The sequence below is a fragment of the Protopterus annectens genome, chromosome 1.part0, assembly GCF_019279795.1.
Source record: "Protopterus annectens isolate FY-2018-M chromosome 1.part0, PAN1.0, whole genome shotgun sequence".
Taxonomy (NCBI): Eukaryota; Metazoa; Chordata; order Ceratodontiformes; family Protopteridae; genus Protopterus; species Protopterus annectens.
In genome coordinates, this window is record NC_056725.1 from 292800202 (window position 1) to 292827556 (window position 27355).

Here is a 27355-nt window from a genome sequence, read left to right on the forward strand (position 1 = left end):
CTGGTTTTCCAGGAGCAGTGTCAATATGGATGTGTGCAGATATGTGTGTGCAGATATGAGAAAAAAATCATTACTGATTTTATCACTGGACTGGACTGGACGCGCACACACAAACACACACACATACACACACACACGCACACACACACACACACACACACACACACACACACACACACACACACACACACACACACACACACACACACACTGAGCACAACGCTAAAAAACATCTAGATCTTTAAAGCTCTTGGGGTGGCTAGCAGAGTCCACAGTCAAAGTGTTAAAAAATGTTGCTCCTGTTATTTTTGTAGATTGTCACATATATTTTATGTAGATAAACCAGCTCAGATGTACCACCAAAGCGATTAACTTTCCTGCAACTCCAGCCACAAATAACAGTACAAAAAATATCAGCATGCAGGTAAAGAAGAAAGCTGTATAATTCCAAACTCCAAAGCTCTCCACAAAGAATTTCTTCTCCACGAAAATAATGCTCCAGCAGATAATACTTCAGTAAAAATATATTAAGTTCTTTATTTAAATGCTAGCACAGTAAGCGCTTTCACATATTATAATGGGAATAAACAAGGTAAGAAGAAAGTCAGATGTAATTTGACGTACTTACAAAGAAAAGCGATGAATGATTTAATGGGAGATGACAATATAGTAGTTAGACCTTCAGATAAAGGAGGACCTGTAGTGATTCTAGACAAATGGAGGTATGTTGCCAAAATGAAAAGTCTGCTAAGTGATGAAGGGTTTTATGCCATGATAAGTTCAACTGAAGTATGTACAAAGATTTTTCAAGTCTATGATGCTATAGATGATTTGTACCAAAGTAAGGTAATTCCACAGTCCTTGTACATGTATTTAAAAGTAGGTAATCCTAGGTTACCCGAGATTAAGGGTCTCCCGAAGGTACACAAGTCACTAGTTGATCCACCGATGCGCCCTATTGTAGCAGGGCAGGGCTGGTTAACAGAACCATGTTCTATATTAGTGGAATTCTATTTGAGACCATTGGTTGATGAAAATAAATATGCTTTAAGAGATAGTAAACAATTCTTGATTGAGTTATACGACTATATGAAAAACTTAGGTGATTTTGAAGAATTTATTCTAGTAACACTGGATGTGGTAAGCCTGTTTACTGTTATTCCTAATGTGGAAGGTATAGTGAGGTGCCAGAATTATTTAAGGAAGAATAGTGATTTTGATGATAATTTCATAGAAATATTGACTCTATTCATAGAAATAGTGCTTGAAAATAATATTTTTCTTTTTGGAGAAGAATTGTATATACAGAAAGATGGCGTAGCTATGGGCACTTCCTGTGCCAATAGCTACGCCAACTTAGTGATGGCAGATTGGGAACAAGAAGTTTTATTCCAGATGGATATATTTAGGAATAATGTTGAGTATTATAGGCGTTTTGTGGATGATCTCTTCCTTATTTGGAAGGGAGATGAATCCTCTCTGTTACAGTTTGGAGAAAAAATTAATAGTGTTACGAGTTATCTTAAGTTTACTATGAATTTTTCCAGGATAGAACTCCCTTTTTTAGATGTGAAGATTACTAGAATGACTAATGGACTTTTGAATACTTCTATATACAGGAAACCCTGTTTTAGGAATAACTTATTACATAGGCGTTCCATGCACCCACGGTATGTATTTGATAATATTGTGAAAGGGCAGACATTGAGAGCCTCCAGACTGAATCCATGTATACAGAAGTACTCCTCACAGATATCTGATTTAAGGGATAGATTACTGGAGAGAGGGTATAAGCTTACTGATATAAATAAGCATATGGAAGAAGTGGAGACATGTAGAGATGGGGTAGGAAAACCCTATTTTTCTGAATGGGATAGTCATATGAGGTTGAACCAGAAAGCTACACAAGGAACGCTCAGAATGCCACTTTATTTTACAAGGGATGTTGGTAAGATAACTGACATCATTAAACAGCATTGGCAAGTTTTGAGTCTAGATGATGACTTATATGAAGTAGCAGGAGAGGTTCCCAAGTTCACTTTTAAGAACAAACAGAACCTGAAAAGGAAACTATGTAATAAGTCATTGATTCAAAGATCAATAACCAATAGGGATGGGAGAAATACGGTTGCCTGTGGCAAATGTAATCAATGTATGTACATAGACAATAGAATAAGTTTCCAACATCCATTTACACAGCCTGAATATATCTTTAGGACTGATACAACCTGTACAAGCACCAATATTATATATCTTGCCCGATGCGCTTCCTGCGCTGGCTTCTACGTAGGTAAAACGTGTAGACAGCTCAGGGAACGTATACGGGAGCACATTTACGCAATTAGGACAGGTGCTGAAAATAATGCGTTAGCAAAGCATATTAGACAAATGGGAGAGGATCATGATTTTAGTTTTAGTGTGATGCAAGAAATAAAACCTACCATGAGAGGAGGGGATATGGACACATATCTGTTAGAGTGTGAACTCAAATGGATTATCAGACTAAGAGCTGATAAATCCCCTGGCATGAATGATAGGATTCAAATGAAGCCTATACTCAAAAATAAAAGAATTTATAGGCCTTAAAGTATGTGATGATATGTTTTTATGTGTTTTAATAAATTGTTATTTTAATAGTTAAAGTTTTAAGATTTTTAAATGTATTAAGTAGTTATTTGAAATAGCTGTGATGCTGTATGACAAGGTAGTTATACGGGCCAATGAAGTGTGAATGAACTGTATTTAAATACACCCTTTTATAATGGCACATTGTAGTTTGATAAAGCCGAGAAGGTGAAAGCGCTTACTGTGCTAGCATTTAAATAAAGAACTTAATATATTTTTACTGAAGTATTATCTGCTGGAGCATTATTTTCGTGGAGAAGAAATTCTTTGTGGAGAGCTTTGGAGTTTGGAATTATACAGCTTTCTTCTTTACCTGCATGCTGATATTTTTTGTACATATATTTTATGTTACATTACAATATCTTGAAAGAAATCAAATTAAGAAATTTCTAGTGTAGGGATTTGAGTTGATTTATAACAGGGTAGTTTGGGACACCTGCATTTAGTTTGTTTGTCACACAGTTGCTGACCATAAACCATATTATTTCTGTCTAAACCTGTATTATAGTATGACTTTGCAGGGACCATGAACTAAGTTTTGAAAACAAGACAGCAACTCATAGAAAATCAGAAGCAGAAAATGACTTCTTGATGTTTTCATAATCACCCAGGATTCGGGGAAAGTTGTGTGCATTTGTGTGTGTGTGTGCGTGTGTGTGTATGTGTGCGTGTGCGTGTGTGTGTGTGTGTGTGTGTGTGTGTGTGTGTTTAGGGATGGAGGCTTCCTCCCAGAAAAAAAATCAGTTACAATTTTTTGTCTCCCTGGTGGCAGTGATTAGCAAAAGCAGAGTTCATGATTTTACGTACTTACTTTATATTGAATTAATGCCAGTGGACATGTAATAAGTGCAACATTGCCATAAACATACTGTATTCCAGCTATGCCTCATTTTTATGAATTTGAAGGTCCACTGTAGTATTAGTTTGAACACATTATATATGCAATGTCATCCAGGCTCCTAAAGAAGGTAGGTTTCCTACAAGATATAAAATACCACAAGCAGTACTAAGACATGTATTTGGTAGTCTATGTAGCAATGGACCACAACTGAAAATCTGTATGACTTACTAAGTAATGATCTAAAACAATAAGTAAAAAGGTCACACAGAAAAAACAATTGGTTAAAAAATGAAGAAAAAATATAGCAAAGCTAGACTTTCCACTGTGTGATACCTTAAACCTATTGTATTAGAGGCAACATGGGATATATGCAAATTATCCTTAAGGACATCAGGTGCTTCAGCTAAATGGAAATTCTGAATGTCCATGACTTTTTCTTTTAAGTCTGTTCTGAACAATTTCAGGCCAATAATGCCAAACCACACTAGCTGTTGGCATGCATGTTTAGCTAACATTTGGACACACAGGATTGCTGTACCCAATTTATATCTATAAAAATTAGCGTGAGTGCAATGCTGCGCTGATGATGCCATAAGAAGGCAGAAACATGCATGTCCACAGCTATTGGGGATTGGCTTTACTGGCCTGAAATTGTCCAGCAATAGACTTAAAAGAAAAAGTCATGGGCATTCAGACATTGCCATTTAGCTGAAACACCTGATGTCATTAAGGGGCAATTTGCATATATCCCATGTTGCCTCTAATACAAGAGGTTTAAGTTATCACACAGTGAAAGTCTAGCTTTGCTAGATTTTTCTTTTTTTTTTTTTTTTAACCAATTGTTTTTTCTGTGTGACATTTTTACTTACTGTTTTAGTTTGTTAGGTGGGCTATTTTGCAATCACCCTAATTTTTATTGATATCATTTGGATATGACAACCTTGTGTTTCCAAATTTTAGTCAAATTTCCATTTATGATGTACTGAGGATGTTGTAAGAAGCCAATAACATGTATGTCTACAGCTGTTAGGGTTTTGCTTTATTGGCCTGAAATTTTCCAGTAATAGATTTAAAAGAAAAAGTCATGGACATTCAGAAGTGCTGTTTAGCTGAAACACCTGATGTCCTTAAGGTGAAATTTTCATTCATATAGCCCGTGTCATTTCTAATACAAAAGGTTCAAGATATCACATAGTGGAAAATCATTCTTTGCTAGATTTTTTTCTTTTTGGTTTTTGCTAAGTAATGATAGAAATGACAAAACTATTACAGACTATATAAATAGCTAAAACGTAGTTTGAATTTTTACAGGTGTTGTCAACTCTGTACTTTTGAGAATGACCCTGGAAGCCCCAGCTCTGTGGTACACAGGGATAAAGCACTGGCTATAACCCTGGAAACCTGAATCTGATTAGTGGTTTGTGGTTAAAACAGCAAGGCAGAGGAGAATATGAATGGCTAATGGCAGACCCCCTACTCTGAAGGGATGGACTGGTGGTTTGGTGATTGTTTTTGCTGCATGTAAGAGAAAGTTTGCAGGTGAAACAGCCACAAGTGGGTACATGGGGTTGACTTACCAAGCTGATGATGAGATCACTGACATGAGTTTGAGTTCATAGCAGGCCCTTGAGGTGATGTGGGTGCCTACATCAACTACCGAGTATGAGCATTTGGGCATAATATGAAAATACTTGATGGCTGCATAAATGATGGCCTCTGAGATTCAGTCTTGCCTTGCAAATTTGCTGGCTGATTGTAGTGGTGGTGGTGGAGGGGTGTCAAACAACATACAAAAAATAGAATTATATTGGAAACAATGAGGCTTTTTTCATAAATCTACTAACAAAAAAAATATTGTTCTCCCAAAGCAAAGCGAATGCTTAGGGGCAATGAAACCCTTTTGATCAGACCTCTCTACTATGGTGATAACCTTTTTGCAGCTGTATTATAAACTGGGCATAAAACTTTTCAACATGATTTTCTAAGGAGCTGAAAACTCAATACATATTAGACTGTCCAAGATCCCACTGAGACCTGAATTCTTTCTCTGGCATTTTCTACTCTTATTAGATAGTTGATACTACACTTTAGGACCTACAAGTGTAGAAGTAAGTTCAGTGAAAGGTAAGTTATTATTGGATGTATGCAAAGTAATTGCATTGTTCAAGCTGGAATGAAGACGGTACCAAGTTTGATAAATTATCAAATTTGATACAAGAATTATGAACTGTTGTTGTGCTATATTTTATGAGTATGTGTTGATAAGAAGTCATCACATTGTTGTGATGGGTGTATATGCTTTAGGTGAGCTGATGTTCCATCTAGGGACAGAATAAATTGTGGTCTCTCTGGAAAATATTTGCTAAGTCATTAACATTTTCTTTGACGAGCAGGTAAGCAGAAAAAGACCATATTTTACCTATTCCTGCTCTGTGTTTGCAGTAAGGAAAGAGGAGAGTTTGGGACAGCCATATAAGGTATTTTTATTTTTGTTTTTTTATGTTGTTGATCTGAATGGGTATAAATACAACAGTACTCAGAGCAAAGCCTAGGCAATTAAAGGAGGTCACTATTCAATGCTTTGATTGCTGTAGGTCAGAATCAGTAGAGTTTTGAGATTTGACCACAAGTGAAAAAAAAGATATGTTTGCAAGTTTCCTTTCCATAGCATGTACTGTAAATTGTTCCTCTGTAGTAGAGCAAAACTTTTGTTGAGACATCTGTGCTGTTTGAAAGTTGCTTAAAATTGTGTAGTGAGGGGGTGACATCTGAAAACACAAGGTTGGTTGTATAAAGAATTAGGTTGAGAGTTTAAGACCAAGAGGAAGGTGGCTAACAACTTTGCCATGCTGTAAAGGCAGCACATGAAGAGGTCACAGCCTCAATACAAAAGAGCCAAGTATTCCATTTGTGATAAGTGTACAGTGTGGTCTCACTATGGCCTATAGCTCTAATCTAAATACAGCGCTCTAGTTAAGAAAGTTGAATTTAGTCAGAAAGATAATACTTCATTTAGCATCTTCACTTTCTAGACCTTCATAAATGAGAAAATTAGAAATTTAAGTGCAACGGAAAAAGAATAGCAGAATTTTATATATCATGAGAAAATGTTACTCTACAATATTATCTGCTCAAATTGTGGAGCTATTATTTTAAACCTTTGATTGTTTTATCCATTGGAAATTCTATAAATGCTTCCTCCTGCCTGCATTACATCTAGAATAAGTGAGCAATATAAAATTACTAGTTTATATATACTGGCTTATACCAGTTTTATACATGTGTGGGTGTATGTGGCATACCTCTCCACCTCGTAGAGCAAGAAATTTGGAAAAAGTCAATTAAAAATGGCACAAAGGCCCAAAAATAGGGACAATTTTTAGATAATTCTCTTACAAACTTAGAAAGTTGATAGAATAACAGGTTTTGCATTAGCATGAATTTTCTGAAAAATATGGAAGTCTGAAACTAAAATGTCTGTCATTATTTTCTAACTTCAGTCTTTAAGGATTTACGACTAATTTGCCAAAAAAACAATTTTTTTTGAAAAACGGACCAAAAATATGAGGCCAAAATCTGGACATTCTGCGAAAATCTGTACAGTTGACAGGTATGTGTGTGTGTGTGTGTGGGGGGGGGGTGTATGTTACTAGCTGGACTTTGAATAGTTAATGCATTTATTAGTTCCAAATTTGCAACTCCCCATCAAATCCTTTGGTTATCAAACATACAAGGGAAACAAAGAATACCATAAGGGCCACTTTCCAAGGAGATCAACAGCCATCCTGGTGAACAGATATGCTTATACTTGGTAGGAGCAATTAAGAGATCTAGGGTGGGTATGAGTGAGAAACTGGGGTATAAACAGAAGCTGTGAGAAGGTCGGGGGGGGGGGGTAAAATAAATAAATAAGTTATGGTTGGTGTTTTTTTCCGTCATTAATTTTCATCTAGAAAGTACAAACTATATCCTTCTGTTATTCATAAATCCGTAAGGCAGATAATTTAAGAGGCACAAAGAATATTAGTTTGTTCAAACTAATTACTTAACAAGTCTCAATGTTTCTGGAGTGCAAGCTTTGGTCAGGATTTATAATTGCAAGTGGTCCTGCAAGGCTATGAAATCCACAATGTTTTGTCAATGAAAGGAAAAAGTAAATAAATATGTAAACACAACTGAACTCAAAATACAACAGCCATTGGCAATAGAAACAGAAAAAAATGTACAAATAAAGTAACTAAAGAAGAATGTTGAATAATTACAAATAAATATTCAGAAAATGCTGAAGTGCAGAAATCTATTTGATATATACTGAAAGTGGGTAGCATGAAAAGAAATATAAAATTAGCATTTTTTTTAAATAATCAATGGCCAGTTTCTGAGTTTCTCAAGGTTACATGTATTGTACATACCTTGTATGAGCACTGAAAAGGTGATAAAGGGCACTATCAACATTACCAGGGGCTAGAGATTCAATAAATTAATTCCTATAGTAATTCAAAAATAAATAATTCCTTTGAAAATAGAAAGTAGAGCATGGAAATTAAAAGAGAATAAAGTATATCTGACATAGATCATTAGACTATATAGCGCTGGAGACAGGAACATATTACTAAGCTGAAGAGACAGGAAGAGAAAAAAGAGAACAAGACAGAGACAGTCAGAAACAAGTAAACAGCAATGGCAACATTAGTGGCTAAACATGGAGGATTGTAACGGGGTGAATAATTCACTTGTTATATGTTTAAGACATGGCTGTCAAGATATTCACCTCAAGAGCCAAGTGAAGCTCAAGAGATGGCAACAGTAATGTTGGAGAGACCTAAGCATAATTATTTGTATATCTTTACCAGTTACAGAAAAAATGCAGGAGTTTTGCAGCTTTGAAAGTCAAGAACAGTGCTTCGCACATGAACAACAGACAGAGGTGATCATACCTCTCAGCTTTACAGATGTTTGCAGAATATCCAGATTTTTATCTTATATCTTTGGTCCATTTTTCATGAAATTGTGCTTGTCTAGCAAATCTCTGGGAAATCATTGAATATTTAAGTCAGAAATTAATGACAAATATTTGTTTCAGACTTCATACCCTTCAGAAAATTCATGCTAATGCAAAACCTGTTTGTTATTCTATCTATTTTCTAAGGTTGTAAGAGCAATATTTAAAAAAAGTCCCTATTTTTCAGCCTTTGTCCCCTCATTATTCATGACTTTGTCCAGATTTCTTGCTCTAAGAGGTTGAGGGGTATGGAGGTGACATTTATATAAGTAGTAAATGGTGTCCAAAGCTGTTGGACACTTCATCTGTCACAGTATTTATATGAGTTTGTGTGTGTGTGTGTGTGTGTGTGTGTGTGTGTGTGTGTGTGTGTGTGTGTGTGTGTGTATGTGTGTAGACAAATTAATATCACCACTTCTTATCTGTTTGCATATGATACTGATGGGCACATACATAACACCTTTGGGTAGCAGTGGATAAAGTTAATGTCATCTTTCAAATATACGGGATAAAATGCATGTGTCTGAGAGGTAGCAAGAGTGTGTGTGTGTGTGTGTGTGTGTGTGTGTGTGTGTGTGTGTGTGTGTGTGTGTGTGTGTGTGTGTATGTGTGTGTGTGTGCACATGTATGTGTGAGACAGCAAAGTATCTACCAACTTTCTAAAGCTGCTTTAGCTCCTTGCCACTATCCTGCAGTGGCACTGGTCACAGTTACACTTTAGTCTGAGATTAGGTCTTGACAACTTTGAGAAGTTACATCCCATCTTCAGATTGTAACTGTGTCACTATACGCGCTACAAATTATTTATGACATATATACTAAAATGAAAGGGTACCACAACAGAATTCTTAAGCTAACATATTTTAAGGAACAAGAAATAATAATGCCTGCAGAATTGTTCTACAGTTAATAATGCATATACTATAAAACAAATTTCCTTTACGTCAGTAAGAAGTACATATTTTCTGGACAGAAATCATTATTTAATCAGTCATACACATCTGTAATTCCTCCATCTGCGCTCTGAACAAACAAGTCCCAAAGTGCAGTCTCTTGGAATGAAAGATGGAAACAGGAATGTTAAATATGTAATAGTTATATGAGCTGCAGCAACATTAACTGTTATGAAAGTAATGACACAGTCCTGAAATTACTACAACTCAACATAGACAAGCAATAACTGCATGACAAGTGGTTTGCCAAAACCACTGCATTCTCTTTGTATATAAATATTAATTTTGCAAACGTACAAAACTACTGATCAGATCTACAAAATTACTGTACTGGATTAATATAATACCTAGTCAGCATCTGGAATTAAAATATATTTCCACAACCTCAAACACATGCTGTTAGCATCTGTAAATGGGAAATTTTACTTGGCTATAACTTGTCTGAGTACTGTTAAAGTACAGTTGTGTACACTTACCATAAATGTAGATGTTCAAGTGTATTCACTGTCGTAGTTATCACACTAGAGTTATCTGCCTGCAGGTAGTCCTCAGTCGGCCTGAATACCAGAGACTTAGTATTTTTGCGTTGGTTGCTGTCACTCCAGGACTGACGTCAGGTCGTCAGGGGTATATAAATAGGCAGCCAATGCCATTACATCAGTTTTTCTTGCCCCAAATGTCAGGAGCCCCCCAATAGGGAGCTAAGTTATGATGGGGAAAACACCACCAGTAAAAAGTAAATACCAATACACCTGAAGGGGGTGAGTAACAGACATAGACAGGAGAGAGAGAGAGAGTGACAAGGGGGCTGGAGGGAGGGAAACCAGGACTGCAACAGTGAATACACTCGAACATCTACATTTATGGTAAGTGTACACAACTGTACTATGTTCTTCATTTCACTGTTGCAGTCAGCACACTTGGGTTGATTCCCAAAGCTGAAGAAAGGGTGGAGGCAGTCAAGAAGAGTTGGGGCTGGTTAGTATGCCCTGCAGGACTGCTGCTGCAAAACCCGCCCTGGATTTGGAAAAGATAGGCAGGTGGTAATGCTTGGTGAAGGTGTATGCAGAACTCCAGGTAGCAGCTTCCGGGATGTCCCTTGTGGGGACTCCCCTCAGGAATGCTGTAGAGGTAGAAGTTGCCCTAGTGGAATGTGTTCTGACCCCCTGAGGTGTTGGTTTCCCATGGTGATTGTAGCAGAAATGGATGCAGTGTGCTATCCATTTGGAGATTGTTTGTTTTGAAATGGCCTTGCTCTCTGCTCCTGGTGCAAAGCTGACTAGTAACTGGTCAGATTTCCTAAAGGGCTTAGTCCTATCAAGGTAGAATCTGAGCTGTCTGTGCACATCCAAGGAGTGCAGGATCCTTTCCCTTTTATTTTGAGGATTAGGGAAGAAGGTTGGCAAATGAATAGATTGGTTGAGAGCCACACTGGACACCACTTTAGGCATAAAGGAAGGGTTAGTCCTGAGGGAAACCCTGTCAGCATGGAAAATAATGAAGGATTCCACAGCCATAAGTGCTTGTAGCTCAGATACTCTTCTAGCTGAAGTGATGGCTAGAAGCAATGCTGTTTTCCAAGAAAGGAATTTTAACTCTGCTGACACTGCAGGCTCAAAGTGGGTTAGCATGAGCTTTTCTAGTACATAGTTAAGGTCCCAAGCAGGGGAGCGTGCTCTCCTTGGTGGCCTTAAGTTGTTTGCCCCTCTCAGGAACTGTTTGATAAGAGGGTGAGAGAAAAGAGGTGGCTCAGTGTTGTAACGAGCCGAAATGGCAGAGGCATGGATCTTAATGGAGGAGAAGGATAGGCCTCTGTGGAGTAGGTCTGCTAGGTAATCTAGGATTAGAGGTAAGGAGGGCAGTGCTGTGTCCTCTCCTTTAGACTGAATCCAGGAAACAATACCTTTTCCACTTATCAGCATTGGATTTTCTTGTACTGGGTCTTCTGACTTCAAGAATGACTTCCAGTACCTGCTTGCTTAGGCTGGTCACTGGGGGAGAATTTAAGGAATAAGCCAGGCTGCAAGATTCATGGTTTGCAGTTGAGGATGCAAGATCTGCCCCCCCTGCTGAGTGAGGAGGGTTGGGATCTGAGGTAGGTGCCAGGGTGGCCCCGGTGACAGACTGTGCAGTAGTGGCTACCAATGCTGGCATGGCCAGTCTGGGGCAATCAGGATTGTTCTTAGTTTGTCCTGTCTGATTTTGAGTAATATTTTTGAGAGAAGAGGCAGGGTTATGCATAGATTGAGAGGTTTTCCCACTGGAAGGATAGACATCTACTTTCCAGGCCCTGCTTTGAGGTGTCCTGGAGCAGAATTTGCTGAGCTGGTGATTGCAGGGGTAGGGAAAGAGGTCCACCTCTGGGGTCCCCCATTTCTGGATTAGAATACTGAAGGTGCTGGGGTCTAATTGCCGCTCATGTGGGTCTAGGAGATTTCTGCTTAAGTTGTCTGCCAGATAGCTTTGTTTTCCTGGCAGGAATTGAGCTTGCAGATGAATCTGCATGTCCAAGGCAGTGTTCCACAGGGCCATGGCTAGCCTGCAGAGTGGGTAAGAGTGTGTCCCCCCTGCTTGTTACTGTACCACATAACTGTGGTGTTGTCTGTTTTTATCAGCAGGGGCCCTGAATGCACTTGTCATACAGGTGTGCCCCCCAGGCATAGTCTGATGCATCTGTGGTTAGGGTCTGGGTAGTGAGAGGTTGTGTAAAGGGAAGTCCCTTGTTGTGGCTGCATGCTGCTGCTCCCCACCAAAGAAACTCTGTCCTTAGACAAGGTATGATAAGTATGATGGTTTCCAGGTCTTGAGAATGTTGGCACCAAAGACTTTTTAAGTACCATTGAAGTTTCCTCATATGCAGTCTGGCATATGGAATTAGTAGGATGCAAGAGGCCATGAACCCTACAGCCTGCAGGATTTTCCTTGCAGATAACTGGGTTCTGGTGGCCATTTGAGTGAAGTAGCCTGTCAGATAGGCTTGTTTTTCTGGAGTAAGGAATGCCATCTGGGATGTTGTGTCCAGGCTTGCTCCCAGGAATACAATCTTTTGACTGGGGACGAGTTTTGATTTATTTTCATTGATAGTGTACCCCAGGGAGGTTAGAAGGTTCTTTATAAATGTCAGATGCTGCAACCGCAGTTCCAGCCTGTCTGCCTGAATCAGGAAATGGTCCAAGTATGGGTAAATTTGAATTTTTCTCTGTCTGCAATAAGCAATGGCTGGAGCCAAGCATTTTGTGAATACTCTGGGAGCAGTGGATAAGCCAAAGGGAAGTGCAGAGAACTGATAATGCATAGATCCTGCCCTGAAACATAGGTATTTCCTGCATGAGTCCCTGATAGGGATGTGCAGATAGGCTTCTTTTAGGGCTAGGATGGCTAAGCATGCATCTTTGGACAGCATAGGAAGAAGCTGCTGAAGGGTGAGCATTTTGAATGTTGGTACCGCCAGGAAGGTGGTTAGAGTGGAAAGATCTAGGATTGGGAGCCAAGTGCACTCTTTTCTGGATACCAGGAAAAATCTTGAATAGAACCCTTGACCTATCTATTCTACCAGAAAAGGTTGAATTGCCCTTATGGAGAGCAGGGATAGAATTTGGTTTTGTGCCTCTGTCCACTGGTTTGGAGGAAGGTCTGGGAACCCTTTTGGGGTTGGCAATGAGTGGAAGTAAAGTTTGTACCTGGAATACAGTGTTGAGGACCCATCGGTCTTTGGTGATGGAGGTCCAGTTTTTTGCATGATGGGCAAGTTTTCCTCCTAGAGGCACAAGCAGTCGGGCAGAAGTGAGGATGGAATAGAGAAATCATTGTGAATTCTTTCCATAAGGGGTGGCTTAGCACTCCCTGTTTTTGAAGTGGAGGCACTCCATTGCTTAGATCTCTGCATACCCTGAGACTGGAGTCTGGGAGGGTCTGTTTCTCCTGGGTCTAGTTTGAGATGGCCTTGAGGGGGCTGGAAAGGACCAATGTTTCGAGTGGCAATGCCTACTGAATCTAGGAGGCTGCACTTGCAAGGAATCTTTGACTGTCTGCAGAGATTTAGCCTTTTCTTTCATCTTTTTAGAACCCCTTCTGCTTAGGTGCCAAATAGATTGTCCTTGTTCAAAGCAGCGTCTAGTAATTTTGATTTGACATGGTCTGGCAAGGTCTGCTCCTTAAGCCAAACATGCCTTCTCAGTACAGAAACAGTGACTGCTGCCCTGCAAGATGCTTCTATGGCATCAAAACCACATTGCAAAGTATGTTTGCTGACTTAGCTTGCAGAATGCATAAGCTCTTGTAATTCTTTATTTTCTGCACAGTCTGTAAATGTAGCTAATTTTTGCTTAATAAGTTCCATAGTATGTTGCTGGTATTTCAGCATGTGAAACTGACAATTCAATGCCCTAATGGCGAGAGTTGCAGAGGTGTATACTTTTTCACCCCATCTGTCTAAAGCTCTGGAATCCCTGTCCGAAGGAGTGGGATTCTTAGCTGCAGTTGCTTTTATACCTTTAGGCCCCTGGGTCAGCAGTAGGATTTTTGAAAATAAATTTGTGAGAGTCAGGGACTCTAGTACCTCTCTGGTTTTCTTGGAGCAGGGGTAAAGTATCAGGAGTTAGGCTGGATTCCATAAAAATATCATCCACAACATCCAGAACTGGAGGTATTGCTAAAGGTTTATGTTGTGGTAAATCTAGAAATTCTCTTTTTGGACTGAGGATAGTCTTGGCATTCCCAGTGGAAATGCTCTCTTAAAGTATGTAGGGTTTCACCAAAAGAAAAGCACAGGGAATGGTTTCCTCTGCATCTAAATCCTCATAAGCAGAAAAAGGCATGTCTTCATATTCAGAAAACTTGAAGTCGGACTCTTGGTCTGTTAAAATTGCTGGGGACAGGTATCTTTCTCTTAGCAGGAGAAGGCTGGCTTCCCCTAATCAGCATAATCAGGTCTTCCATCATTTTAAGCATTTGATGTTGTAGCAAGGAAACAGGTGCTTGAGATTGGGTCATCGTTTTTTTAGGCGTAGGTCGTACTCTTGGCCTTAGAAACTCAGTAGTTTTAGACAAAACTGAAGACACGGAAGAAGTCATTGGTTTGTGTCGAGAACTGGTACTGCAAAGAACTTCCTCAGAAGCCAGTGCCTGCACAGCGGCTCCAGACCCATCCAAGGTAGAAACATCCACAGGTTCCATAGTCAAAGAAGAGTCTCGCAGCATACCGGACTCCGAACGGGTCTTGATAGCGGCCTGTGAATCCAGCAAACCGGGCATCAGGGGGTGCGAAAGTGCCTCACTAAGTACCGGTGAACTGGCGACTAGATTAACGGAAGCGTCATTGGCAGTTTTGGACACTTTTTGCACTGATCCATGTCTACCTTTTTCAGACTCATTGCAGGATCACTGTATAGTGAAGTGGCTTGCTCAGACATACACAGTGAATTCCCCTCTAGCAGCCCCTGGAGAGTCATGCTCCAGAACATGCATAAAATTGTCCACTGCAGATGAGGGACTATTATTAATGATATGCAATCTTCTGCAAGAAACAACCTTAGACCAGTTAAGCTTACTGGTGGCAATAGGGCCCTGCACATAGAGTCTCTCACCCATTTAGGGCGCTATTTGGTCTGGGTAACATTTCTAACTTCTTTTTTAATTACATTGAAAAATCACAGCGGCAGCACCCTGCTACCTACTTACTTTTTTCCTCATCTTTCTGGCTGGTACCACCCATGATCTTAACAATAAATCACACAGCATCAAAGGCTGTGTGATTCATTGTCTAGATCATGGTGGATGGGAGTTACCAGAAAGCTCAGATACTTTGATGTATGGTAATGGAAACTAACAATGTCAGCAGTTTTGCATTCTATTGAGTGTAAGAGTTTGTGGATGGTCTAAAAGGGAAATCTGGATTGTTGCTAACACTTTTTTTTACTCTGGCAGTCTACCAGATATCACCTGTCAACTATTATTCATTTTGCAAAACATCTCTTATTTTATCTCACACTTTTGCTCTTTCCCTCATATATTTTTATACTGATAAAGCTGGGGATCACAATCATTCAATAATGCTATACATTACAGTTTCATAGTTCACATTCTTCTGAAAATGCATGTTGATGCAAAGGCTATTCTTGTAACGCTCAAGCATAACTAACTCTTCCTAATATTGCAGAATGTCCCTCATTTTGCTTCATTTTTCTTTATCCATCATAAAATGTTTATATTCTGCTAGATCACAGAGGATTACAGTCAGTTAATGATGCCAGACATTCAGCCACTCTAGTGGGGTAGAGGGACAAAGCCCTGACTACTGCCCAGGCAACTCAGGTTTGATTAGTGGCTTGGGCATCTGATGGGGTGGCAGGGAAGAATGGGTGTTACCCTCCCTGGTGGGTGGGTGGCTCCATGGCAAACTCATGTGATGATCCCTGGTGGTGGCCAAGGGCATAATACTATGAGTCATAAGCCAAAGGGGAGGGGAGAATAGGGTGCAGATAAGGCTTAGCTGCTATAGAGGTGGGGCAATATGCCATAAATCCTTATTTCACTCCCACCCCTCATCTATACTATAATGGTGCAAACAGCATTGGGAAACAACAGAGGTAGGTCATAAAAATACCACCCCCCTCCAATCTGGATGTGAACAGCCAGACCCCCCCCCCCCTCAGGATACCCAAACGTTCCTTGTTGGCCAAGCCCTACTAGAGATGGTCTGAAGGGATTAAAGAGGTGGCTGCCAACACCATTAATGGATATGGGACCTGGGTAGAGAGCTGAAGGATTCAGGAGGATGAAAACTACTCAAAAACAAATAATGCCAGACATTAATGTTTCCTACTTCTTGTTCTTCAGAAAATGCATACTGATGCAAAACCTTATGTTCTACTAATTGACTAGATGAATTAAAGTAATAATTGAAACTTGTCCATATTTTGGGAACTCTGTCCTCCCATTAATTCTGTCTTTTTTCTGATTATTGGCCAAAGACGTTGAGCGGTACAATCTCAAATGTTTCACATTCCACATGATATTTCTGATCTCTTATTCATATCATTTATTCTTTTCTACAACATCTGTGAGTGTTGTGCTCTCAAAAATAATGACAGTCATTTTGGTTTTAGGCTTTCTATCTTTCAAAAAATATGTGCTGATGCAAAACCTTTTACTTGGTATACACAAATGAAAACCTAATTTTACTACGAGGCCCATATTTATGTATTTTTAAAAAAAAGCATCTGCCTTCTAAGACATACACATACAAAGAAGCCGGGGCTGCCTGTGGAGGAAAATCAGTATCTGTTGTTTGCTTATTATCCTGGCTGTGCAGGACTAAAGCAAACTGTGTGAAGCAACTTGGAATGCATTCATTAATGTAGGCCTTCATTTGTGAGGGACAAAGATTACTTGGCCATTTTTTTTATTACACTCTGATTTCTGAAGTATATACATAAGTAGCTAAAACTACTACATTGGGACTGTCTGTAAATAAAAATAACTGACCCTTTTGTCATTTGTTCAGATTACACAGCCACTAATATGGCTTGCTCAAGATGTGCATTTATCTCAAGCAAGATGGAATACTTTACTGTGTGTTTGTGTGAAACTAACTTTAAGTATACTGTTATTATTACTTTTTACCTCAGTCAAACATTTCAGATGTACACAGTAAGTATAGTCCCAGAAAGTGACTGGGCTCGTCTGACGTAGGCTGTCTATGGAAAAAACTGACTTATCCATGCCGTTGCCCTTGTTAAATAGCATTTACTGACGGCATGAACAAAGTAGATTCTAAATGTACTCTATTTGCAGAAATCTGTGTAAATCTAGGATTGTATACATGTGAGTGTGTGTGTGTGTGTGTGTGTGTGTGTGTGTGTGTGTGTGTGTGTGTGTGTGTGTGTGTGTGCGTGCATGTGTGCGCGTGTGTGCGTGTGTGTGTTTGCGTGTGTGTGTGTGTGTGTTTGCGTGTGTGTGTGTGCTTACGTGTGTGTGTGTCTATACAAACTAATATCACCAGTTGTTATCTGTGGGTACATGATACTGATGGGCACATACATAACTGTTTTGGGCAGCAGAAAAAAAAAAGTTAATAAGTCATCTTTCAAATAAAAGGGATAAAATGCATCACTGAAAATCCATCTCCATAGAACTTTTGGGGGCCTTGCAGTCTTCACACCTCATGGTACACAAGTGGATTTTGTCAAAGATGTACTAGTGGTCTGTCTCTTGAACTCCACCTAGTCTAACACCAGCTCTGACATAAAGATACCACAGTAGCTTGTGGGGTGGGTGAGGGATGGTGTCATCTTTTTTATTTAATTTTCCTCACAATCAAACATCAGAGGTGTGCACACATGGTCACTAAGCTTGTTTAGGGGCAATGCACTATCTAGGAGCAACAAAATGGAATGCATTACCATGACTGTTACATTTCTTTTCACTTTCATCGTAATCAAATAGTTGTGTATACAAGCAGCTGTCTTTTGGAGGTAAGGGCAAGAAGGCATGCCATTTATACATGTCTGACAGCAACAGGTTGAAATATGTTACTGCATTGTGTTTATTCAATCAGTTACATTCCAGACTGACAGCGGAGGTGAACCCAGATGGCGGTCTTTTGAGGATAAGGAGGCATGTTGTACATATGTATGCATGATACTAGTAGCTTGAAAAATGACTGTGGCTAATTTGTGTCTTCACATTATACCCAATCTAACACCAGAGGAATACACACACTTTTTAGTTGGTGTAGGGAGGCAGGCACTATTCCCCAGTATGTTTTATGTATGTTTGCAAGTATCTGTCTTTCTGAATTTATGGTGTGCTGCTGTTTTTCAGCTTTGAACATTAAGTCTTTGATGCAGCTTACTTCTTCTTTGAAAAAAAAATAAGACCAAATTTCTTTCTATGTGATTTTTTTTCAGACCATCACTGGATGAAAGGTTTGGAAAAAACTCTAAAATGCACCTTAGGGCATCTATAACCCCATGGATTCTGGAAGTCTAGCAGCCCTTACACTCCCAGCCTAATTTCATTTTTCCCTATAGAATCATTACACTGGTGTCTTGGCCAGTTAGGACTTGTTCAAAGGCTGTAGGAAAAAGCAAAATTGAAGAGTAGGTCTGATTTCTTTTCCCTAGTTAAGATCTGGGTTTGTGTCATCATCAGATGAAGAGGCCATAAAAAATAGGCTCTAAAAATGCATCACAGACTACCTATAACTCACTGGCTTCTGGGCACACTAGTAGCTTCCAGACCACCAGCATAATTCAAATATTTACTCTACAGTGGTGCTGCGGTAGCGTTGTCACCTCACAGTCAGACGTTGCCCGTTCGATTCTCAGTTAGAGCATCTTCTGTGTGGCGACATGCGTGAATGGGCGTTCCTTCGTTGAAGGTTGTGCGTTAGGCCCGGCAAGCCAGCACATAAAAATCTACTGCCAATCATTAGCGGACCGGAATTCCGCTGTGGCAACCCCTAACCGGGAAAAGCCGAAAGACACAAACAAACAAACTCTACAGTTATTACACTGCAGTAATGAAAGAATGCAGGAAAAATCAAAAGAAAAGGACAATGTGTGAGAAAAGGAAGAAACAAAAAGTGATCTGAATGATGCAGAGGGAGGGTTTAAGAAGAAACAAGCGATGGGTCAAGGGATGTCTGTGTGTGGCTGAGGCAGTGGGTAGTTGGGAATGCCACAGAGCCCTTCACCTATGGTGCCATTTCTCTCAGTCATATTGTATTTCTGTCTGTTCATCCACTTGCAACTCCTGCGAAATGTTTCTTCAGAAGGCTGCAATGAAGCAATTACTAGTGATCACAATTAAGGATACAGCTTTATCTAATATAAAATACTCCTGTAGGCTATTTTTTTTGGAGGGGGGGGGGGTTGGAGAGGGGTATGGCATAAGAGGGGGTGGGGCTAGGTTTGAGAGGATTGTGGCCTGGGCCCCATCCAAACATGTCCCAAATTGAGCCCTTCAGTTGCTAAGACTGGCCCTCTATGCAAGCATGGTCAATGTATATGTAATCATCTGCTTTCCATAAATTATAACTTTCTGCATTATATTCCTAAATGTAAAACAGAATATTGAGCTAGAAAGACTATTACTTCACCAGTACACCATACACTGCCTGCTCAAATACTTGTGTGGAACATGACAGAATCAGCAAGTGATTCTTTTTGTAAATCTGTTACAGCTTCAGTGCCCACAAATAGATAACATATGCACAAATGCGTATACACACACACACACACACACACACACACACACACACACACACACACACACACACACACACACACACACACACACACACACACACACACACACACACACACACACACAAATACACACACACACAAACACACACACACACAAATACACACACAAACACACACACATCAATATCTCTGCAAATGATTTATCATCTATAATGTAACAAGCACAATGTACCCCTTTAACTGTATTTTACCCCTAATGAAAATATTATTCAGTTGTGGTTTAACAGTAGTTTTGACTTTCTTTAGTGTAACTGCTGTCTTCTGCCTTCAGTGCTGCTAATCACCCTTCTCTTATATTTGTTTATTATCTCACATGTTCGGAAACATATCATTGCCTCCCTTGCAGAGTTTTCAAACTGCTGGTCACATACATGTACTTTGTTAACTGTCCATAGCCTACAGTGTGATGCTTACACACACACACACACACACACACACACACACACACACACACGCACGCACGCACGCACGCACACACACACACACACACACACACACACACACACACACACTTAAGGCAATTTATTACAGTTACCTGGGAAGGTGGGGTTCTAGTAAAGCAATGTGCTGTACAGTTAAGTTTCTACAAGTACGGATATGAAGTATGATTGGGTGCCTCAATTAAGGGGCTGTGAGACTCTGAGCCTGGAACATGACTACTGTAGGTGGGTTAACTGCCAAAGTGTCAAACAGGTGTGACTGCTGAGTTACCTAAAAATAACTTTCATCTAATACTGAACTACTGTGATGCCAGCTGTTATCACAGAAGCTTTGGCTTCATAACAGAAAACTTGTGTGGGTATGGTGACAGTGTCTGCATATGGCAGACTGGGTTGGGGGAAATGTTCATTGCTATTCAAACGTCTGGGATTTGGCTGATTAGCAGCTGCAGGAACAGACTAATATCAAGAAGGCTTTTTGTTTGCTGTTTTCACTAAAGAATACGATTATTATATAGGAAGGAGTGTTTGGGTATCTCGAAGATCAACACTAGGTAAAGACTGAAAGCAAGGTTCATCATCAGTGGGGATAAGGGACACGTCACCATATCAACTCATGTATATATTTAGTATATAGGCAGCACAATTTAGCACCATGGTAAATTGCATCACATGTCAGGCTGCACACAAAAAGCACAGGAATGGTGCAGCAGCTTTATTTTACTTATTTACTTATTTTAGATTCAGCCCGCTGCCTCTTCCATATATGACCAGTCTAGGACTAGTAAATATTGAACCCTTTGGCCAGGAAAAAGTTACTGATCTCTGAGTTACTGAGCTATGCCATCACTAAATTGCTAATTTCACCCCTCCAAGTATGTCATATTTAATACAAACTATCAGTTTGTCATTTGCAGTTTTTTACCAGGCTGGTTATGAAATATGACCTTAGCTCAGTGGAAGTCACCAACAAAACAAAATAAATACATTTCAGAAATGTAAGACATTTTTTTGAAAAAGCAAACTATATTAATACAGTATTTGGTTAAAGTATGAAACATAAAAAGTAGCACTTCAGGTATTTTACCTTTTAACATGCCATTTCTAAAGCAATGTGGGAACAAGTGTTTAGCCCAGATGGTTAAAGATATGTGTTGTTAATGATTCCTATACTGTAGTTCAGCTCTGAGTTCCTCAGTCTCCATTTGCAAAATGTGTGACTGAGGAAGCTGCTTAAAAAACAAACAGTGCTCTCAAATGACGCTTGAAAAGAGGCACTTTTGACTAGTGGGCTTACTTAGGTACAAACGAATAAAACAAAATATTTTTTATAAGATCAACTGAGATAACTCAGTGCAGAAAACAGAATATGAGTAGGTAAACAACCATAAAGTGTCCCATTCCACTTCTTAGTGTTTGAAGGTCGCATGAAAAGATATTTCAATTTCAAATCACTCATTTTATTGTTTTTGTCACTTCATTAAACAAACTCTTAGTAACAAACTACCAGACTATGTTGCTGTGAATGCTATTTTGTATATTTTTTTCTAAAAGACTGTTTCTTAAAGTATGATTGGATACAGGCTTTATGCATCTTTCACAAATGCAAGACATGACAGCAAATGTAAGGACACAACTTAATCAAATAAATGGAGATTATTATGGATCTTGTTCAATCAAGTGGAAATCTGTGAAAGAGCTGAATCCTCAATTAAACATTGAATATGGTGGCTAACATTAGTAAAAATAATTTCCCATTTGGAGGCATGGTCCTATTTGATCCCCCTCACATACATTCTTTTTCTTTACAAAGGGTCATACTGCCTACCATATACTCCATTGTTAATACAAGCATGCCTAATACAATCATACATCACAGAAAAATTATTTTTTTTACTTTTGCTGCAATCTTGGACTAAAAGCATGCTTTCAACAAAATGCCCACTTCTGCACCTGATTTATATTCTATTTGTGAGCTTACTGCTTAAAGAATTATGCAGTCTATTATATGCATGTTGTGAACACAGAAATCATGTATCAAAGCAGACCTATGATAGTGTAATTTTAAATATTGCCACTTGAAGAGAATCCTTTTAAGCCCTGCCCCAATAAGCAACACTGTGGGGAAGTACATGGAAAACAATACATGTTTAGAATGGGCACAGAGCTCTGCAATGCGGTTGAAATACAAAGCAGGCAAAAAGGACAAGAAGCAGAAAATGAAGCCTTTAGGAATGACCAAAAATATTTCAGCATCAGAAGAGGGAATCTGACAAAATTACTTTTGCCTGAATGGTACAGAACACACTGATCAATATGTTATTAAACATGGACTGAAAAGGACACTTTTTACATGTCACTGAATGTGAAATCCAAAATGTCTGAATGAAGTGCTGTGCAGGAAAATCCTGTTCCACTGACAGTGCTCTTGCAACTTATTATATTAAGTAATGGGGGGTATGAGAAAGAGATAATGTGTCTGATGGGGGGAGGGGGGTTGTTGGGGAGCGGAGCTTTGCCCTTCACAGAAAACCAGCATTTCAAATATGCTTCAAAATTTCAGTTCTTCACTCCATGAGGTATTTGAAAGAATGACTTTAGAATTTGTGAGTTAGAAGCTGGCAAAATAGATTCAATGCATACAAATGAAAAGTAATGCATCTGGGAAACAAGAACACAAGTAACAGGAACTGCTTGATGGTGATTGGTGGGACAGGGGATACCCAAGGAATGGGCTGGTGCAGATATGATTGTTTCACAAAGAACGGCATAGGCCAGTGGAAGAAAATTCCAGACATGCCAATTTTAATACTTTGCAAAGGAAAATTCAATCACTTGAGGAAACAATTCCTGAGGACCCACAGAAAATGAGGCAAAAAAGCAAAAACACATATCAGTAACAGAATGTGACTTTTTTACCAAAACAGTAAATTAGTAAGAAAATATGGTTATTTTGCAGTTTATCTAGATTTTAATAAGGAATCGGACACATTTCAAACTAAAAAAGATAAACATGTTACTGGGTAGGTCTGTGGGAGGGTGCTGGACTGGTTGCGAGATGGAAAGGAAATGAACAAGCATTCAAGACAATATGGAAAAAATAAGCAGAAAACCATTTATGAACCTAAATTAAAAATAAAGCATATATGGGATTGGGTGGTCCATAAAACAAAATCCTTTCACCTCCTTGTCTATAATGAGTATTATGTAGAACGAAAGTAGAAATGTCTGAATACTATCTTTTATAAAGTAGGAACAGAGTTACAAACATGTTTAGAACACCTCTTTTGTCAGTACCGGTCTCTCTATATGACACTCTTGATTTAACAGTGCAATATCACTAGTATTGCTTGCAATATAAATACACAAAAGATTCCTGTAGTTGAACAGCACCTTAGCAGATCATTACAGAAAGTCCCATAGCTACACATTAGAGAAACTTGATTCAGAAATTAACATGCCTGCTGGAATTCATAAATGTGTTAAGATAGCAAACAATATATATGATCAAAGAGAATAAGTTTACTGCTTTGAGAAGAATGCTGAAGGAAAACGTAGCTCACCAAGCAAAATTACTGAAATATTTCAAATCACTTGTCAAGCTACAGGACAAACAAGCAAATCACCACCTGCATCTGCATCACTTCTGAGGGCATTTTTGTGTCTTTTTGTAATTATGTTAATTCATTTGTTAAGGTGTTTAGGTAAAATTGTAATTCAAGGGCTTAGGGCAATCCCAGTGTCTACTCTTCCTCTAACATTTGCCCCCTCTCATTTTCCACTTGCTTTTTTTTAAACAGCTGACTCTTCTAACAGGGTGTTCACTTTTTCCTTTTTTTTCAAATATATATATATATATATATATATATTTTAATGCATGTTCCTCTTTTTTAATACAAGAAAAAGAATAAAACAGAAATATATAAAGACAAGATGCATGGAATATCAATTTGCAATAAACATAATAACATATACAGGACATATACCATCAGTGTTCAGTTATGAATGTGCAGAGTTAGCTAAGACTCAAACTGTTCACATTAAATTGTAAGACAGCATCTACTCAGAGATATTTTAATCATAATAGAATCTGATATTAAAACAGTTTCATCAAAATATTTCTAGCCTACCTAACTTTAATTGTACCTTGTAATAACTATGTACACTATATACAGTTGATGTCACCTCGAAATGTTCATTGTATTTACACTCCCTAGACCTTTCCAATTTTTAAATGGGCACAAGTTTTGCAATATTTATTTTCTTTTATTTTTCTTTATTTACTTAGAGTAGTAGTGATGTTGTAATCCCTTGTTCATAGACCAGTTTTACCTTAAGATTTCTATAATCATTTTCCAATATTTCTGATAATCGGATAGTTTTTTTTTGTTTTGTTTTTTACTTATTAGTTTGCTGGCTACTATGCATTTCATAGCCATACCTTTAAATTCATCCCATGTCATTTTAGTTCTATCTAGCCAATTTTGAGCGATGTACGATTTCATCATTGCACACAATGTTACTATGATGTGTTTGTTTTCATATGAAAAGTTGGTGGGGAATACATGTAAAATTGCAATTTCCCATGACAGGGTTGATTCAGTGTATCACTTTTTTTTCTACCTTGGTTCTTAATCAGCACCATAGTTTGTAAACATACTTATACCTCCAGAAAATATGAAGGGTATCAGCTATGCTGTTTGGACATATGGGGCAAAAAGGAGAGAGAGAGAGAGAGAGAGAAGGATTGATTTTCCTTAGAAAGAGTGGTGTGTGATAGGCATTATTGTTAATCATAATTTGAGTATAAAATAATTTTTTAGAGGGATTAATTTCAAGGTAAACTCAATTGCAGCAGATTTTTGTTCAACAGTAATCTTATTTTTTCCTTCCCATAATTTTGAATATCGAAGTGCATCTTGGTATCTAATTCTTGTTATTAATCTAATTGTGTTTGATAACATTTTGGATCTCGAAAGCAACAGGTTAATAATTTGTTATACCTGCATATCTTGGTTGTCTGTTTTGACATTTGTAGTAATTGTGTTGATCAGGTATAGTATTTGGTTGATTATAGTGTTATAACTTTTATTTACTTCTAATCTTTGCCTTATATTTTCAGTTGGAAGGTTTTTGGCTTGGTAGAAGTCCCATACACTGGTATTTTTAATTAGTGGGTATTGATTCAAGTTTAGCATAATGTTATTTAATTTAATATTAGGATTTAGGTGTATTGGTTGTCCTAATAACAAAGTAGCCTTAAGATTTAGGGAGGATACCAGCTTTTGAAATAGTAAGGTATTTCTTATGATTATGAGGTGGATTTTAAAATACCTTAGTGTCTTGGAATTTAAAAAGGGTATTGATTTATGGTTTAAATTTGATGAAATTAGATGATTATAATATATTTTAATCCAGATTGGATACCATGCTTTGTTAGATGGTTCGAAATTTGCTATTTGTATAATTCGACTAGCGTTTATAATGTCATAGTATGTTTGAAAAATCAGGTAATCCTAGGCCATCTTTCTGATTGGGTAGTGTTAAGAGTATTTTATTCTTCTATTTTTTGGATGCCAAATAAATTTCCCTAATAGTGTTTCAAGTTTGGGAAAGAAATTATTTGGTATATTTTGATTAATAGCATTAAATTGAAACAATAATCTTGGCAGAATATTCATTTTAACTATAGCTGCCTTAGATAGTGGAGATAGATTAAGATTTAACCATCTTTTAGTGTGATGTTAGCCCACATTTTAAGCAAATTATTTTTAGTCAAATCAGATTGGGGGTGAGTGAACATGATACCCAGATATTTGAAATTGTAATTGACTTTTATTTCAGTTTCGGGGAAATAGAATTCCTTGTGTCCTAAAGTATTCAAAGGGAATATGACTGCTTTGTTTGGGTTAATAGCATAATTAGATAATTTTGAAAATTTTTCAATGGAGTTTAAGATCTTGTTTAAATCAGTATTAGGGAATTCAAAGTAAATATTAAGGTTGTCAACAAAAGCTGTATACTTTACTGGGATTTTAGAACTATTCATAAAATTGTGGTAAGTTGTTTGTGATATTTTAAGGAGGAGAGTTTCAATGTATACATTGAACAGGTATGGTGATAGTGGGCATCCTTGCCCTGTACCATTAATAATTTGAATAGGTTTTGATAGCTTTTTATTTATACATAGTGTTGTCATAGCATTGTTGTATAAGGCCCTCATCATGTTTATATATGCCTGAGTATCTTTAATAGAAAATCAAGATTTACTCTGTCAAAAGTTTTAGATGCATAGCTAGGGCATTTATCATTCACTTTTAAATTGATGATTGAATCAATGGTGAGTGTGTTGACCCATACCTGTCTGTTATTTATAAAACCTAGTTGTTCAGAAGATGCAATGAGAGGTAAGATTTTTTGATTCTGCTAGCTAAGACTGTAAATAGAATTTTGATATCAATATTTATGAGTGCTATCAGCCTGTAATTGTTTGGATTTGGTGCATCAGAGTTTTGGTATGAGTATACTTTTTGAGTTGTTGATATACAGGTCCTTGATACCATACTTTATATATTTGTATACTTTCAATAGTATTGGAGCTATTTATTTTTTAAAAGTCTTATAGAACTCTACCACATACCCATCTGGCCTTGGTGATTTACCTGGTTTCAACTTATTTACAGCAGCAATGATTTCCTCTACTTTTATAGGGACTTTTAAGATTATTTATTTGTGATTCATTCAATACTGGAAATTGCAAGTCTTCAGTGAATTGATGGAATAGTAATTCATTAAACTGGTCGCGTGGATCATATAGTTTTTAATAAATCTCTTCAAAAGCAGTTATAATCTCTGTCCGTATCTAGAGTCTTGTTATTGTAATTTATTTGCTTTATTTTGGTAGGGGAATTTTTTATGTTTATGATTCTTGCCAACACTTTTGAGGGGGATTGAGCCCATTCAGCATACTTGTGGAGAAGTTTCATTTCACTGACAGAGTAATGTTGTATTTGAATTTCATGTAGTTGCACTTGTAGTATAACCATTTGACTTTCATGTTCTGGTGAGTGTTTAATTTGTAATTCTAACTCTATACTTTTTCATTTTGATTTTATTGTTGTAACTTTTTCCTTGTTTAATTTTTTATAGAGAGCAGCTTTTTGGATTAATATTCCCCTAATAATGGCTTTTGTCACTTTCCATTGAATATCATATAGTATATC

General features: G+C 38.0%; 1 protein-coding gene across 1 annotated transcript in view; it reads right to left on the reverse strand.

The window, feature by feature from the left end:
* The window catches only part of EPAS1 (endothelial PAS domain protein 1), a 1067454-nt gene that overhangs the window by 533952 nt on the left and 506147 nt on the right, over window positions 1-27355 (reverse strand). The gene's annotated exons all lie outside the window — the stretch shown is intronic.